General features: G+C 40.6%; 1 protein-coding gene across 2 annotated transcripts in view; it reads right to left on the bottom strand.

Annotated features, from left to right (window-relative positions):
• Positions 1-489, bottom strand: part of ZNF280C (zinc finger protein 280C) — an 88151-nt gene extending 87662 nt beyond the window's left edge. The window contains exon 1 of one of the 2 annotated variants that reach the window (XR_005788102.1): positions 343-489. The gene's annotated coding sequence lies outside the window, so the exon portion shown is untranslated. The remainder of the gene's footprint in view (positions 1-342) is intronic. The other variant, XM_040468129.1, reaches the window with a different exon arrangement.
• Positions 490-14841: the final 14352 nt, after the last annotated feature.

Raw genomic sequence — 14841 nt, 5'->3', positions numbered from 1 at the left:
GGCGGGCGGGCCGGCCGGCGGGCCGGCGGGCCGGCCGGCCATGGCGTGAGCGGGCCTCCGAACCCGGCCGACCGCCGAGCAGCTACCTTTCCGCGATCCCTCCCCCGCCAGGGCTGGCGGCAAGATGGTGGCCCACCCGCCACCGCGCCGCCAAATTCGTCCCCTCCCCCGCTCCCTGGGCGATCCCAGAAACACACGCCGGCAACCGGACCCTCAACCTGTTCTCCTCAGAGCCGGGCCGCTGCCGCCACCCTCAGAGCAATGCGGCCACCCTCGGAGAAATGCGGCCACAGCCGTGTGGCAGAGCCGCTGCCTAAGCAGGGGGGGGCGGGGGACACTTACCGCGAGCAGTGCAGGTCGCCCTGACTGGGACTGGAAAGAGGAGGAGAAAGAGGAGGAGGAAAGGGAGGAGCGCGAAAACACTAGGTGGCCGCCGCCGAAACAGCGGCAGCCGCGACGACTCCCAGCGCGGAATGAGCGCCTCAGACCAAGGCAGAAATGTATAACTACGCGCACTGCCTCATGGGTAGACGCCAGCTCCTCCCCGCCCATGCACATCCGGGTTTCTTTTCTAACCGATCAGGGAGGGCGTCACGGACATGTGCCCGGACTTACACATTCTCGAAGGCAGAGGGACAGGGTGAGGGTCCTAGGCTGATGCCAACGTCCTCAGGGAATCTACTCTTCATGCTGAGTTGCATTCTTGAAATTTGGACTGCACACCCTGAAAATGTGCTCCTTGTGTATAAGAGTTAGGAACACCAATTAAAAAAAAAATACTGGGGCGCCTGGGTGGCGCGGTCGGTTAAGCGTCCGACTTCAGCCAGGTCACGATCTCGCGGTCCGTGAGTTCGAGCCCCGCGTCAGGCTCTGGGCTGATGGCTCGGAGCCTGGAGCCTGTTTCCGATTCTGTGTCTCCCTCTCTCTCTGCCCCTCCCCTGTTCATGCTCTGTCTCTCTCTGTCCCAAAAATAAATAAAAAAACGTTGAAAAAAAAATTAAAAAAAAAAATACTGTGCCTTAGAGGCAAAGACATAAACCAGATGTATAAAAGGAATAAAAGTTAGATTATTTAAATTATTGGTTAATTTTGCCTGTAAATTTGTTTTAAACCATATAACTTTGCTTTCAACTCTTTGTTATTCCTGTCATATAGATACCTATAATAGTTATTAAAATGTTAAGAAAAATATACATTTACAAGAAAAACATTTGCCAAGATACTGCTTGAACATTTTCTAAATATGTGTGTTCTGAACAGTTAAGAAAGTTTCCTCTACCAATAGAACTTCAGAAAGTCTGTGGCACTAGTGGTACTGTTCTCAAGAGTTACCCAGACTTAGAATCTTGTTTCACTAGTTCCTTAACACACACATAAGTTCAGTCAGTCACTGAATCCTACCAATTCTTCTATTTAAATTAGTTTCTTCTTTCTCATCTATACTGTCCTTTGCTATTGGTACTGAAAATAAGCTTTACAGAAAAGGACAGAATAAAGTAACAAATATGGAAAGTTAAAAGTTCCAAAATCTTGAGGCAGAGATTGCTCCCCACTTCTAGAGAGGCTGATAGAAAAACCCAGTGCCTTCTCATTTGTTGTTAGTGGGAAATTTAAACTAGCAAATTTACAGCCCTGGCACCCCTGCCCTTGGTGCTGGTGGGGAATTTAAAACTTGCAACTCTCCAGCCAGCCTCTTCCTTTGGTGCTGATGGAACATTTAAAACTGGCAACTAGGGGCGCCTGGGTGGTTCAGTCAGTTAAGTGTGTGACTCTTGGTTTCAGCTCCGGTCATGATCTCATGGTTAGTGGGATTGAGCCCCGCATCAGGCTCTGACAGTGTGGAGCTTGCTTGGGAATCTCTCCCTCCCTCTCTCTCTCTCTTCCCTTCTCCCTTCCTCCCTTTCTCTCTCAAAATAAATAAATAAACGTTAAAAAAAAAAAAAAAAACCTTGGGGCGCCTGGGTGGCGCAGTCGGTTAAGCGTCCGACTTCAGCCAGGTCACGATCTCGCGGTCCGTGAGTTCGAGCCCCGCATCAGGCTCTGGGCTGATGGCTCAGAGCCTGGAGCCTGTTTCCGATTCTGTGTCTCCCTCTCTCTCTGCCCCTCCCCCGTTCATGCTCTGTCTCTCTCTGTCCCAAAAATAAATAAAACGTTGAAAAAAAAATTTTTTTTAAATAAATTAAAAAAAAAAAAAAACCTGGCAACTAACTGCAGCTTGCCTGCCATATCCTTTGGCACAGGTGTGAAATTTAAAACTTGTTAAGTCTACAGCCCATGAGGGGAAGCTTTTCCCCAGTTCCATACCTTAGACACTATAAAGGTCCAGTGCACTCTCTCTGTCTCTCTCAAGCCACGCCAGTCCTGTTTGGCCCTCCTGCTCTCCAGGGAGTTTCCTTGAGTAATAAAATTTCTTTCTAATTCTCCTAGTGTATAAAGTGTCATGAGGCTCCACATCCAAACTAAAATTAGTAGAGGGGAGGGTCAATTTCTCCTCAATGGGATGATCAGAAAACATTTATAAACCAAATCAAAATTCCAATGCAAGTTATTCTGTTTTCGTGGAAAATATAACAACCAAGAAGACCAGAAACCTGGTTGGCAAATTTTCTCTCAAAAGGAAATGTACTCAAGAAGCCCAACTATAATACAAAGTGAGAATGTACTTAACACATGGGAAATTATGTGAATGATTGACTCTGCTTAAAACCCCTCCCCGAGCTTCTATAAAACCATTCTGTTAGTACTTTTGATGAACTGGCCACTGGTGTTTTTTTTTTTCCCCCCAGGACTGCCATTAAATGAGGATTTACTCCTATATAGCCTTTGGGGGGGCAATTTTTAAAATTGAGGTACTTGCATAAAAAAACTCACCGTTTTAAAGTAGCTTCTAATATATTCACAATACTGTGTAACCATCACTATCTTATTTCAGAACATTTACTTCTTCCCAAAAAAGAAACCTCATACTTGTTAATAGCCACTCCCAATTCCCTTCTACCCACATACGCTGGAAACCTTTAATCACCTTTGTGTCTGTACAGATTTGCCTATTCTGGACATTGCATATAAATGGAATCATACAATATAAAGCTTTTTTGTCTGTCTTCTTTCACCTATCATGATGTTTTTGAGGTAGGTTCATCTATGTGGTAGCATGTATCAGTAGTTCATTCCTTTTTACGGCTGTATAATATTCCATTATATAGATTATACCATATTTTTGTTTATCCATTATTCAGGTGATGGATATTTGGGTTGTTTCCACTTTTGGAAAGTGGGAAATTTGGGGGATTTTTTTGAGTCTATATCCATAGGGATAATGGTCTACAATTTTCATTTCTTTTTCTTCTTTTTTTGTAATGTCTCTCTCTAGTCATGGTATTAGGGTAACACTGACCTCATAGAATGCGTTGCGAAGCATCTCCTCCTATTTTCTGGAAGCATTTGTGAAACATTGGTATCAATTTTTCTTTAAATGTTTGGTAGAGGGATTTATCCATCAAGAATATCTAACAATTGTAAATATTTATGCTCCCAACTTGAGACACACAAATATATAAATCAATTAATAACGAACATAAGGAATCTCATTGATAATAATACAATAATAGTAGCGATATAATAATAGTAGGGGACCTCCCCCACTTGCACGCTCTGTCTCTCCCTCAAAAATAAAAAAAAATTTTTAAAAATTGCAGATCAATATCCTTCATGAATATAGAGGCAAATTTCCTTATCAAAACATTGCCAAATAAAATAAACAGCATATAAAAAGAATTATGCTTCCAGACTAAGGAAGATTTGCCCTCTGGGATAATTCAATGTTAATTTAACATCCAAAAATCAGTCAGTGTAACTCACTATAATAGCAGGATAAAGGAGAATACCCATACAATCATTCCAATAGATTCAGAGCACATATGACAAAATCCAATATCTATTCCTGGTAAAAATTTTTAGAAAATTAGAAACAATTAAGGACTTCCTCAAATGAATAGAGGGCATTTATAAGGCATATAAAAAAGCAGTATTGTATTTCCATACAATGTAGCACTTTTTGTGAAAAATTGTTTTTTTCTGAGAAAATATAGGAATGATTAACTTGGGTGAATTTTGAAACATTAAAATAGAAAATAAAATTCTATTTTACCATATATTCCCCCAGTAAGTAGAACCAAAGGAGGGCAGGTAACAGTAAATATTTTATCTCCTGAAAATACATCTATAAGCTATTCTGTTGAATAGTCAGATCAATTCCTGACTATGAGCAGAGAAAGGGTAACAACGCTGATGGTACATAAATTTGGATCAGATACTGGCTCCATGTTTGCTGTAATCTGTATCCTTGGCCTATTCCACTCAGATGACAAACATACTGTTAATAAGGCATATTGTATCACAAGTATATCCTACGGTGTTTATCTCATTGGAAACAGTGACTGAAACAATGCCCTCAGTGGAAAATGTGATGAGTTGTATAAAGATCAAAATACTTTATACTAATAATAGTAGTTGTGTGTGAAGGATTAAAACATGGGTTGTACTGTATAGAGTTAATAACTCTACATTGCTGCCAGGTTTTGTTTCCATTCTGGTCCCTGCCAGAGAGACATGAATTTCAAGCCAAGTCTTGTGGGAAAAATAGTTTTTCTCACCAGAATGTAAGATCCATGAAGGTTGGGAACCCTGATTCATTCACCAATGACTCCCTAGCATATTGTTCTTGGAACAGCGTTTAATATTTGTTGAATGAATAAATGCCTCAATGGCATGTAAGAAAAGGGAACAAGTTTTGAGTTCAAACCAAGTCATTCTCAGTCATTCTCGGATTTCCTCCAGGATAAATTAGAAAATTAGAGTGAAACTCAGTTTCCAAGGGATTGTGGCTGGTGGGGAATGGAAGTGGCCCCCAAAAGACCCCAGTCAAGTGGCTGTGGATGCCACATGGCAGTCCTACATACCAGAGTGGGACGGAGAATCTTTGGGTATAGAATTCTGGTAGGACACAATAAAGCACGTTCTTGGTCTTTGCCTCTCCACCACCACTCCTGCCCCATCTCATAGGGTTTGAAAGTGTTCTCGAATCTTTAAATCTGTATTCTCCTGGGACAAAGAAAAGGGCTTCAGATCTCTTCTGATTCTCAGTTATGGAGTGCCAGTTGGAGCAGCCTATAGGTGTGGTTCAGGAATAGAGTGAGGGTCTAGGACAAGAGCAATGTCGAGGATACACCAAGTACACAGATAGAGGGCCAGGTCTTGAAGTGGAGGGGTATTACTTCTCAGATTGAGATAGTACAGAATCTAGGTAAAGACAGGACAATTTAGAGGTGATGAAGAGGGATAGATATAGAAACATTTTACAGTAGATAGGAGTATGTACAAACCTTTGAAGTGGTGGAGAGGGAAGGTGAAGGAACTCATTGAGGCCCAAGCCATAGCCACCTATCCTTATTTCTGGAAAAATATGATTGTTGTTGGAGCCTACTCTGTTGCATGTTCTGGAAAGGTGATTTCTCTTCTCAGTATGAGGAGTGGATTATGATTAGTCTCATTGTCTTTATAAGGAGTTAGTTTAAGATGGGTACATGACACAGTTTTGCCTAATGAGACCCAAGGGAAATTCGGCTAGAGGCCTCCTGAAAGATTTTTCCTTCCTTTGTTTAGAGGGAGGGTGTAGGGAATGAATCACAGGTCTGGGAGGCATCATCCCTCTTTGCTGGATGCCTCTATTTGCATCTGATGCCAAAGAATGCTGAAGCCATGGTATAGCCCTGACAGATGACAGGAAATATTACCATCATGCTGGAGATGGCAGAGCAGAAAGAAATCCACTTGGGCCTTTCATGACGTACTTGAGCTATTCAATTAACCTCGGAATCATCTTCCTCCAAACTTATTTTATGAGGTGACACATTTCTTATTTTTAAAAAGTCACCTCCAATCAGGTATTCTATTGCTTGCACTTGTATTGATGCCTTCATCCTTTCGGAGTAAAGTAAGAAATAAGAGCATGTGTGATACATACAAAATTTGGGATTTGAAAGGTTTGAAACAGATATTTCAGCTTTTATCTATAGCCCCACTCCCTCTTCTTCCCTTCACTCCATCCCACCCCACTGCCCTTTGGACTTGGACAAGGGCCAGGAGACACAGAACTGGGCTCAGAGAATCTCTCCCTTCTGAGGACCTAGTCTTTGTTTTTGGTTCAAGCTTATTGTGTCTGGTTTCTTCTTCCTTGAGGACACGTTCTCTCCCAGGAGGCTCCTCAGTCACTGGGGTAATCAGACATGTCTAAATCTCAACCCACAACTTAGGCTCAAGTGGGGGGCCCCAACTTCAACACCATTGTTTTGGCCTGTATCTAGAATGCTGTGCTGCATTTGAGCACAAACAGAAAGAGATGAAAATGGACCAGACTCAGGGCTGGGAACTGGCACAGGTATAAGAGAAGGTCAGAGTACATAGGAGTTAGCATTGCTCCCCTGGGTCATAACTTCTATGAAGACCACATAGCACACAACCCAGAATGCCACATATACAGAGTTAGTGCTCAAAAGATGTGCATTGAATTTAATTAAATGAATGGTTTCTAAACTGAAGGTCAAATGGCTTTCTTCTACTGAATGTTCCATTTAGAGAGCTCCTTTCACCCACTACTTCCCTCCTCAAACAAAACCTTCAGTATTTTCACCTCAATTATCTAAGTTTATTTTTGTAACATACTTATGATATAGGGAAGGTAAGAACAGTTTAATTTAATTTAATTTAATTTACCAAGAAGAAGTGAAGGTACATGGAGTTGTGTGCAGAGCTAGAGTGATCCACTAAGTCCTCAGGCTCTGAAGCCATTGTTCCGATGTCCCTGCATATACTTGTTTGATATCACTTTCTTTGTTCTTTCTTAGTCGCTTGCTAATTACCCATGCCAATCATATTCAGGAACACCATAGGCTACAGGTCAAGCCACAGTCTCAGGAGGATGTAATGCAAGAGAGAAAACAAGGTACAATATTAGTATTTTCCTCTTTCAAACGTATCAATTGTGGCCCATAAGTCTGAAAATGTGTGCAGGAGGGAGTGGTGCTGTTTCCCCCCTCAGGTGTAACGAGTAAAAGATATATCAAATGCTCTGATTGGACCACAGCTGAAAACCAAGTGAGAAATTCACCAGTTCAAGATTCTCTTAATAGAGAACACTCAAGAATGTTGAAAGGGTTCATCACTGAATCACTAAAGAATCAGAAGGGATGCATTCTTTACTCCTCCTCACTGAGAAGTCTCCATTGCATAACTTTACATGTAGTCTGTTAAGAAAGCCTGGATGGCAGTGGAACGTTTGGTATAAACATTGACAGAAATGCTAATTACTATTCTAACAAACACTCTCTTTGCTCACTCATCATTCATTTTCACTGTAGAGAGAAATATCAAGGTGTTTAGAAGACAGGGTCCCGACCTGGAGAAGGCTAAAAGGAGAAATGGTGTGGGTGTGGAAGAAAGAATGCCCAGGACGAAGGGGAGCAAGGCTGTGGGTGGAGGCTGCTCTATCCAGAGTGAAGAGATTCTGCATTAGCCTTAGGCTAATCTCCTGCCACTCAACTGGCCAGACAAGCAGACAAGGGCACTGGGGCCTCAGATCCTTGGACCCCTGCTGCAGAAGGACAAATTTCTCTCTCTGGCTGCTCCACTGCCCAGAGGCTGGGCCAGAGGGAGGTGAGTGGACTGGACCGCAGCTCCACTCCTGGGGCCACATGGATGGATTGTACTTCCCTGGGCAAAGCATTCAGTTTCTATAGTTAAGTCTGATGCTCAATCATTGTTGAGTGTAATGTTAGCTGTAGGGTTTTATATATGTACATTATCAAGTTAAGGGTGTTCCCCTCTATTTCTAGTTTACTAGGAGATTTTATTCTGAATGGAGTTTGGATTTTGACAAATACTTTTCAGTGTCAATTGATACAATCAGAGGATTTTTCTTCTTTAAGCTGTTGATACGGTTTGTTGTGTTGAATGATTTTTCTTTTTTTTTTTTCTTTTTTTAAGGTTTCCATTCTTTAATTTTTTATTTTTTTTTTAAATTTTTTTTCCAACTTTTTTTTTGGGGGGGGGGACAGAGAGAGACAGAGCATGAACGGGGGAGGGGCAGAGAGAGAGGGAGACACAGCATCGGAAACAGGCTCCAGGCTCCGAGCCATCAGCCCAGAGCCTGACGCTGGGCTCGAACTCACGGACCGCGAGATCGTGACCTGGCTGAAGTCAGACGCTTAACCGACTGCGCCACCCAGGCGCCCCCATTCTTTAATTTTTTAACATAATATACAGAACCACAATACTATTTCAATTTCAAATTATGGGAGCTCACATTCAGATATGCTTGGATTACAATACTGGGAAAATTCATGAAAAAGGTATTTAACAGTTTGTAAGATAATCAAGTATCTCTTTGCTATGTGGGCAAATGCATTAATAGTAACTTTTTTAAAAATGCAGTTTTTTGGACTTCAAATTATTATAAAAGAATATGAATATTATATAGTGATACTTTCTAAATTTCTCAAGTTCATTCCATCTCAAAGGCTGAAGGCAAATGTTACATATCAGAACATTCATGAGACCATTCATTTCTCTTTTGTACTTAACTATAAAAATCAAAAACGAAACCACACTTTCCTAAAGACATAGCTATTTCTAGGCTACATTAGTTTAATCAGAAAAGACTACTGGAACTAAATTATCACTTTTACGTTAACAACTTTCACAATACAGCTTTCCTAAAAAGACAAAAAAAATTGAGAATTTGGATTTCCCTTACTGAATTTAACATAATAGAATCTGATACTTTCTGGCTTTAATAAACTTCAACTCTTTTTTCCAGTAGGAACTATCTACACAGGACAGTACTACAAACACCTATTCCAGTGAGACGTATATTTAGATTTACAATATGATCAGCACAATAGTGCCATAAAAAGTTTTTCTGCAGGTAAAAATGCTAAGAAAGGCCACAGTGGACAGTGTCAGACACCCAGAATACAGTAGATTACAGGTACCACTGAGATTCAGAGGAGACCACAAGTTTCTAATTTTTTTTTTTAGCAATGGAAAAAAGAAAACATTTAGAGAAACATAAGAGTAAAAATATATAATTCCACTGTCAATAATGTGACTTTTCAGACACTGCTTTCTTAAACAGGCAAATTAGCAGAAATTTAAGTTAGAGAAAGTGAAAAAGATCAGAATATGAAAGGTGTTCCTTGTTTTTGCATCAAAGGAATGAACTAGGATTAGCACGAGGATCTTTCTGGTTCCTGTATCTGTAGGTCAGCCAAACACCCAGAATCTCTGTAAACCTGAAGAAGAGGCCAATGCCACCGACAAATCTCAAAACCTGCCCCCGGCAAATTTCCTTTTTTTTCTTTTTTCATATTTTCCTATTATTGGAGCGTATGGTGAGCATGGGTGGCTGCTTTTGACACAGCTAGCCAGACAGGTGTCATTTGGGTTAAAGGTTCGAAACCCACAGCAGTCTAAATTTCTCTGGATTTCATTTCGAGCACTTGCCGTATTGTTCCGACCAACTTTTCTAAAAGCTGACCTGTGTACAGCAGCTTGAGCGCCGCACAGGCAGTTCTTGGAACACGAGAAGCCCCCCTCACACCATCTTGGAGCCGGCGGTTCCCGAAACCTCAGGTAAGCCTGGCTCGGGCGGAGCCTCTGTGACAGCCTCTTTTTCCTTGCCTTTGGGGCCTGGCCGAGGCCGGGATGGGGGTGGGGGGGCTGCAGTGAGCTGCGCGCCCGCCGCCATTCAGCTAGAATCTGCTCCGCTTTGAGTGATTTTTAAATGTTGAACCAGCTTTTCGTACCTGCAATCAATCCCGCATGGTGGTCATGGTGTATAATTCCTTTTAATAAACTGCTAGATCCTGTTAACTGGTATTTTGCTGAGGACTTTTGTGTGTAAGTTCATGGCAGATATTTATCTGAAGTTGTTGTTTTGGTTTTGTTTTTTTTGTTTTTTTGGTTTTTTTTTTGTTTGTTTTGGTTTTTTTTTTTTGCACTGTGTTACCTCTTATTCTATTTTCGTAAGAGGTTGGGTAGAATTGTGTTATTTCTATTTAAATATTTGGTATAATTATTCAGTAAAACTATATGAGCCTGGAGATTTCTTTTTAAGAAGGTTTTAAATTATGAATTAATATTATTTAATAGTTATAAGAAGGAGCATTCAAAGTATCTCTTTTGTCTTTAGTGAGCTTTATTAGTTTGTGATTTTCAAGCAATTGGTCTACTTCATCTAAATTCTAAAATACATGTGTGTAGAATTGTTTGTAATATTCCTTTTTTTATCATTTTGGTGTCTGCAGGATCTGTAATGATCTCTGTCCCTCTGCCCCTCCCCTGCTTGCTCTGTGTCTCTCTCAAAGATAAATAAATGAACATTAAGAAACAAAAGAAATGCAGAACCTCTGGCCCGCCTCCAGATCTGCAGAACCAGAATCTGGTTTTTAACAAGCACGCCAGATAATTTTGTATGTACATTAAACTTTAGAAGTGCCCCTCTGCATTATACAATTTTATGTAGTCCTTTTTAATTTCCAAAGATCAATCACTATTACTGTCTACTCATAAGTAGGCTTGTCAGATTTAGCTAATAAAAATACAAGATTCCCAGTTAAATTTGAATTTCAAGATAAACAAGAAATAATTGTTAGTGTAAGTATGGCCTGTATTTTATCTGATGACTCTACTTAACCATACACCCCTTTCCCCACAAATTAACAAAATGAACAAACATAAAAATTGACATAGCCTACACGAATGCATGCAAACCAGTTTTGTTGTTGTTGTTGTTTTGGCAAGATTATAGACGGCATGACAGCAGGACATGTACACTCCACCCAGTCTCAAGAACAGTGGGTTCTGTTGTAAGCATTCCATATCTGGGGTCTCTATAATTTGAAGGAAGAGTGGCTTCTCCTATTAACTATCCCATAGAATGAAGTCTTCCCCACGCCAAAGTACACTATGAGTTGCAACTGCTTTTACTTAATGAAATTTGACCGAAAGCACCTTTATCTCATAGAACCTGACTTACATTTCTTTCAAAATACAGATGAAATGAGTCTTTAAGTAAAGAAAATACACAGTAGGGGAAGCTGAGTGGCTCAGTCAGTTAATCCTCATGGTTCGTGGGTTCAAGCCCTGCGGCGGGCTCTATGCTGACAGCTCAAACCTGAAGCCTGCTTCGGATTCTGTGTCTCCCTCTCTCTCTGCCCCCTCCTCTGCTTGCACTCTCTCTCACTCTCAAAAATAAATAAACATTTTAAAAAAATTTAAAGAAAAGAAAATACGCAATAAATTAAAAAATGTGAAAGTATGTACTGGCATCTCTGGAGAATGCTTTTGTTTTCTTCCTAAAGGTTGTTGCCCATGTCTGGGAGTCTTAGAAAAATAGTTTTCAAACATTCTGTCTGAGAAAAAGAGAAATTCTATAATGTATCAATAGGAATTAGAGGCATCATGTTCAAAAATTGAAGAAAACTTTTAGTACTCCAAAATATATACCAATTGCTTTGGGGTGTGTGTGTGTGTGTGTGTGTGTGTGTGTGTGTGTGTGTAAAGTATGAGATGGCTTAATTCACTCTAACATTTCAGCCAATACAAAAATTGCCAAGCAAACAAATAGGGAATTTTGGGTGGTTGGGAGTCAGTGACTTTCCATTTATAATTCTTCGGAGTAAGTGAGTAGTTTTCTAGATAAGAACTTCTTGGAGAGGTGCACAAGAAGTGAGCCACCTCCAATGAAGCTTAACAATAAAAACCTTTCAGTTAACTTATTCCCACCAAGTCTGATCTTCCTGGCTGGTGATGAAATGTCTAGGAACTGTCAGAGGGATTATAGTTCCAGGAAGCAGAGTATCGTTAAGGGCTAATGAGTATTAGGGACTAAATATATATACTTTTCCCTCCGGAGATTTTATTTCATGTTTGGTGCCACTTTTTATTTTTTTTAATTAATTTTTTTTGCTGCCACATTTTAATTCATTGTTTGCAAGCCCTGCTCTAAAGGGCAGGTGTTTTTAATAGGTTAATGATGCACACTAGTTTATGAGTCAGGCCATAAATGAGTCAACTGACTAGGCGTTCATTAAATATTAAATAATAAAGAAAAATATAAGCATGCCATCAGTCATCTTATATATACTATTTCTATAAAATAGCTCAGTGTTTAATTCATAATGCAGAACAGTTAGAAACTATCTAAAGCTCTTTCCCTGCAAATAGTGGACTGGTTAAATAAATAATAGCACATCCATAACTTGCAAGCATTAAAAGCAATCTTGTCCAGGCATCCTTGGAGATATAGCTGACTTTAGGATTGGAGCAGAAAATTACAAGATGATCCTGGAACATGTTGTCATATCAGAAGTATGGCTGGCTCATGCTGGCTCATGCTAAAAAGGACTCAGGAGCCACCTTGAAGATCCTCCTGCTGCTCAAAGAGGGGACAATTAGAGTAGCAATGAGAAGAATAACTCTAATGGATTGAAACATATCAAATCTATTTCAATGCATTAGATCTGACTGATACTCTAAAAACAATGCTAGGGAACCAACTCATAATTTTAAAAACTGGAAAATAAAAAAGAATGAAGTATTTTATCTCGCCTTTCATTTCCATATGGTACCTAAGGGTATCCATGGAGTTAATAAGGGGATATTTTTTAACAGAAGTATTCCAGTTAATAAATGGAGAAGAAATGATAGAATGTCATAATTTTATTATCTTTAATGAAAAATTACAGCTAGGACAGGATCTTGAGTGGCTGTTAACTTCCCCCAGAACAGACAAGCAGACATTATTTGCCTCCTGATGGCATGTATACAGCACCACATATGAAGTATTTTTGTGAAAAATCACACTAGGCACCTTGGTGGCTCAGTCTGTTAAGTGTCCAACTTTGGCTCAGGTCATGATCTTGCCTTTCTGAATTCAAGCCCCATGTCGGGCTCTGTGCTGACAGCTCAGAGCCTGGAGCCTGCTTCAGATTCCGTGTCTCCCTCTCTCTCTGCTCCCCCACTGTTTGCACTCTGTCTCTCAAAAATGAATAAATGTTAAAAAAATTTTTTAAAAAGAAAAATCACACTAAAGTCTATTAAGCCTCTAAATCTAAATAATAGTTCACAGAAAATATGGAGGATAAAAACCACACCAAATGACACAGTGCAAAAACCCAGACTATGGAAAACTGTACAGAACAGACAATCCAGGGGTCCTTGGGTGGCTAAGTATCTGACTCTTGATTTCATCTCAGGTCATGAAACGTGCTTCAGATCCTCTGTCTTCCTCTCTCTCTGCTGCTCCCCCCTCCCCCCGCCTCATTCTCCCTCTCTCTCTCTCTCTCTCTCTCTCAAATAAATAAAATAAAATAATTATAAAATTATAATATTGACATTCTTGTTACGGTTTTAAGAAGTATCCTTACCTTTGGGGTGCCTGGGTAGCTCAGTAGGTTAAGTGTGCGACTTCAGCTCAGGTCATGATCTCACCGGTTTGTGAATTCAAGCCCCACATCAGGCTCTGGGCTGACAGCTCAGAGTCTGGAGCTTCCTTCAGATTCTGTGTCTCCCTCTCTCTCTCTTCCCCTCCCCTGCTCACATTCTCTCTCTCTCTCTCTCTCAAAAATGAATAAACTTTAAAAGAATTTTTAAAAAAGAAGTATCCTTACCTTTTATATATGTATGCTGAAATATTTATGGATAATATGAATTGATGTCTGGGATTTGCTTTGAATTACTCAGGAAGTGAGGATGAAGGAAAATTGGCCATGAGTTTAATATTTGTTGATCCAGGTAGTAGATTCATGGGGGTTAATTATACTGTTCTATTCATATTGTTTTTTTTTTCAAACGTTTATTTATTTTTGGGACAGAGAGAGACAGAGCATGAACGGGGGAGGGGCAGAGAGAGAGGGAGACACAGAATCGGAAACAGGCTCCAGGCTCTGGGCCATCAGCCCAGAGCCTGAAGCGGGGCTCGAACTCACGGACCGCGAGATCGTGACCTGGCTGAAGTCAGACGCTTAACCGACTGCGCCACCCAGGCGCCCCTGTTCTATTCATATTGTAAGGAAATGATTCTTTTTAAGTTTTATTTATCGGGGTGCCTGGGTGGTGCAGTCGGTCATGATCTCACGATTCGTGAGTTCAAGCCCGCATTGGGCTCTGTGCTGATGGTGCGGAGCCTGCTTGGGATTCTGTCTCTTCTTCTCTCTGGACCTCCCCTGCTTATGCGTGCGATCTCTCTCTCTCTCAAAATAAATAAATAAACTTAGTTTTTTTTTTTAAAGGTTTTAAGTAAAAATAAATAAATAAAAAGTAATTTTTTTTAACATTTATTTATTTTTGAGACAGAGAGAGACAGAGCATGAACGGGGGAGGGTCAGAGAGAGAGGGAGACACAGAATCCGAAACAGGCTCCAGGCTCTGAGCGGTCAGCACAGAGCCTGACTCGGGGCTTGAACTCACGGAAGGGACCGTAAGATCATGACCTGAGCCGACGTCGGATGCTCAACCGACTGAGCCACCCAGGCGCCCCCAAAAGTAATTTTTTTTTTTAAGTTTAAGTTTTATTTATGTAAGTAATCTCTACACCCAATGTGGGGCTCCAACTCACGACCCTGAGATCAAGAGTCCCGTGCTCCCCCGACTGAGCCAGTCAGGCGCCCCAAGGGTATGAATTTTTTACAAAATATAGTTAGATTGTAAAATTATATTTGAATATGATCTCACTTTTAATTTTGAAATATATGTTATATATGTACACCCCCCCCCCCACAC

This window comes from Herpailurus yagouaroundi, unplaced genomic scaffold (assembly GCF_014898765.1).
Source record: "Herpailurus yagouaroundi ecotype Mexico unplaced genomic scaffold, PumYag 67681, whole genome shotgun sequence".
Taxonomy (NCBI): domain Eukaryota; kingdom Metazoa; phylum Chordata; class Mammalia; order Carnivora; family Felidae; genus Herpailurus; species Herpailurus yagouaroundi.
The sequence above is the reverse complement of the archived record's forward strand: the minus strand, read 5'-3'. Positions and strand labels throughout refer to the sequence as shown.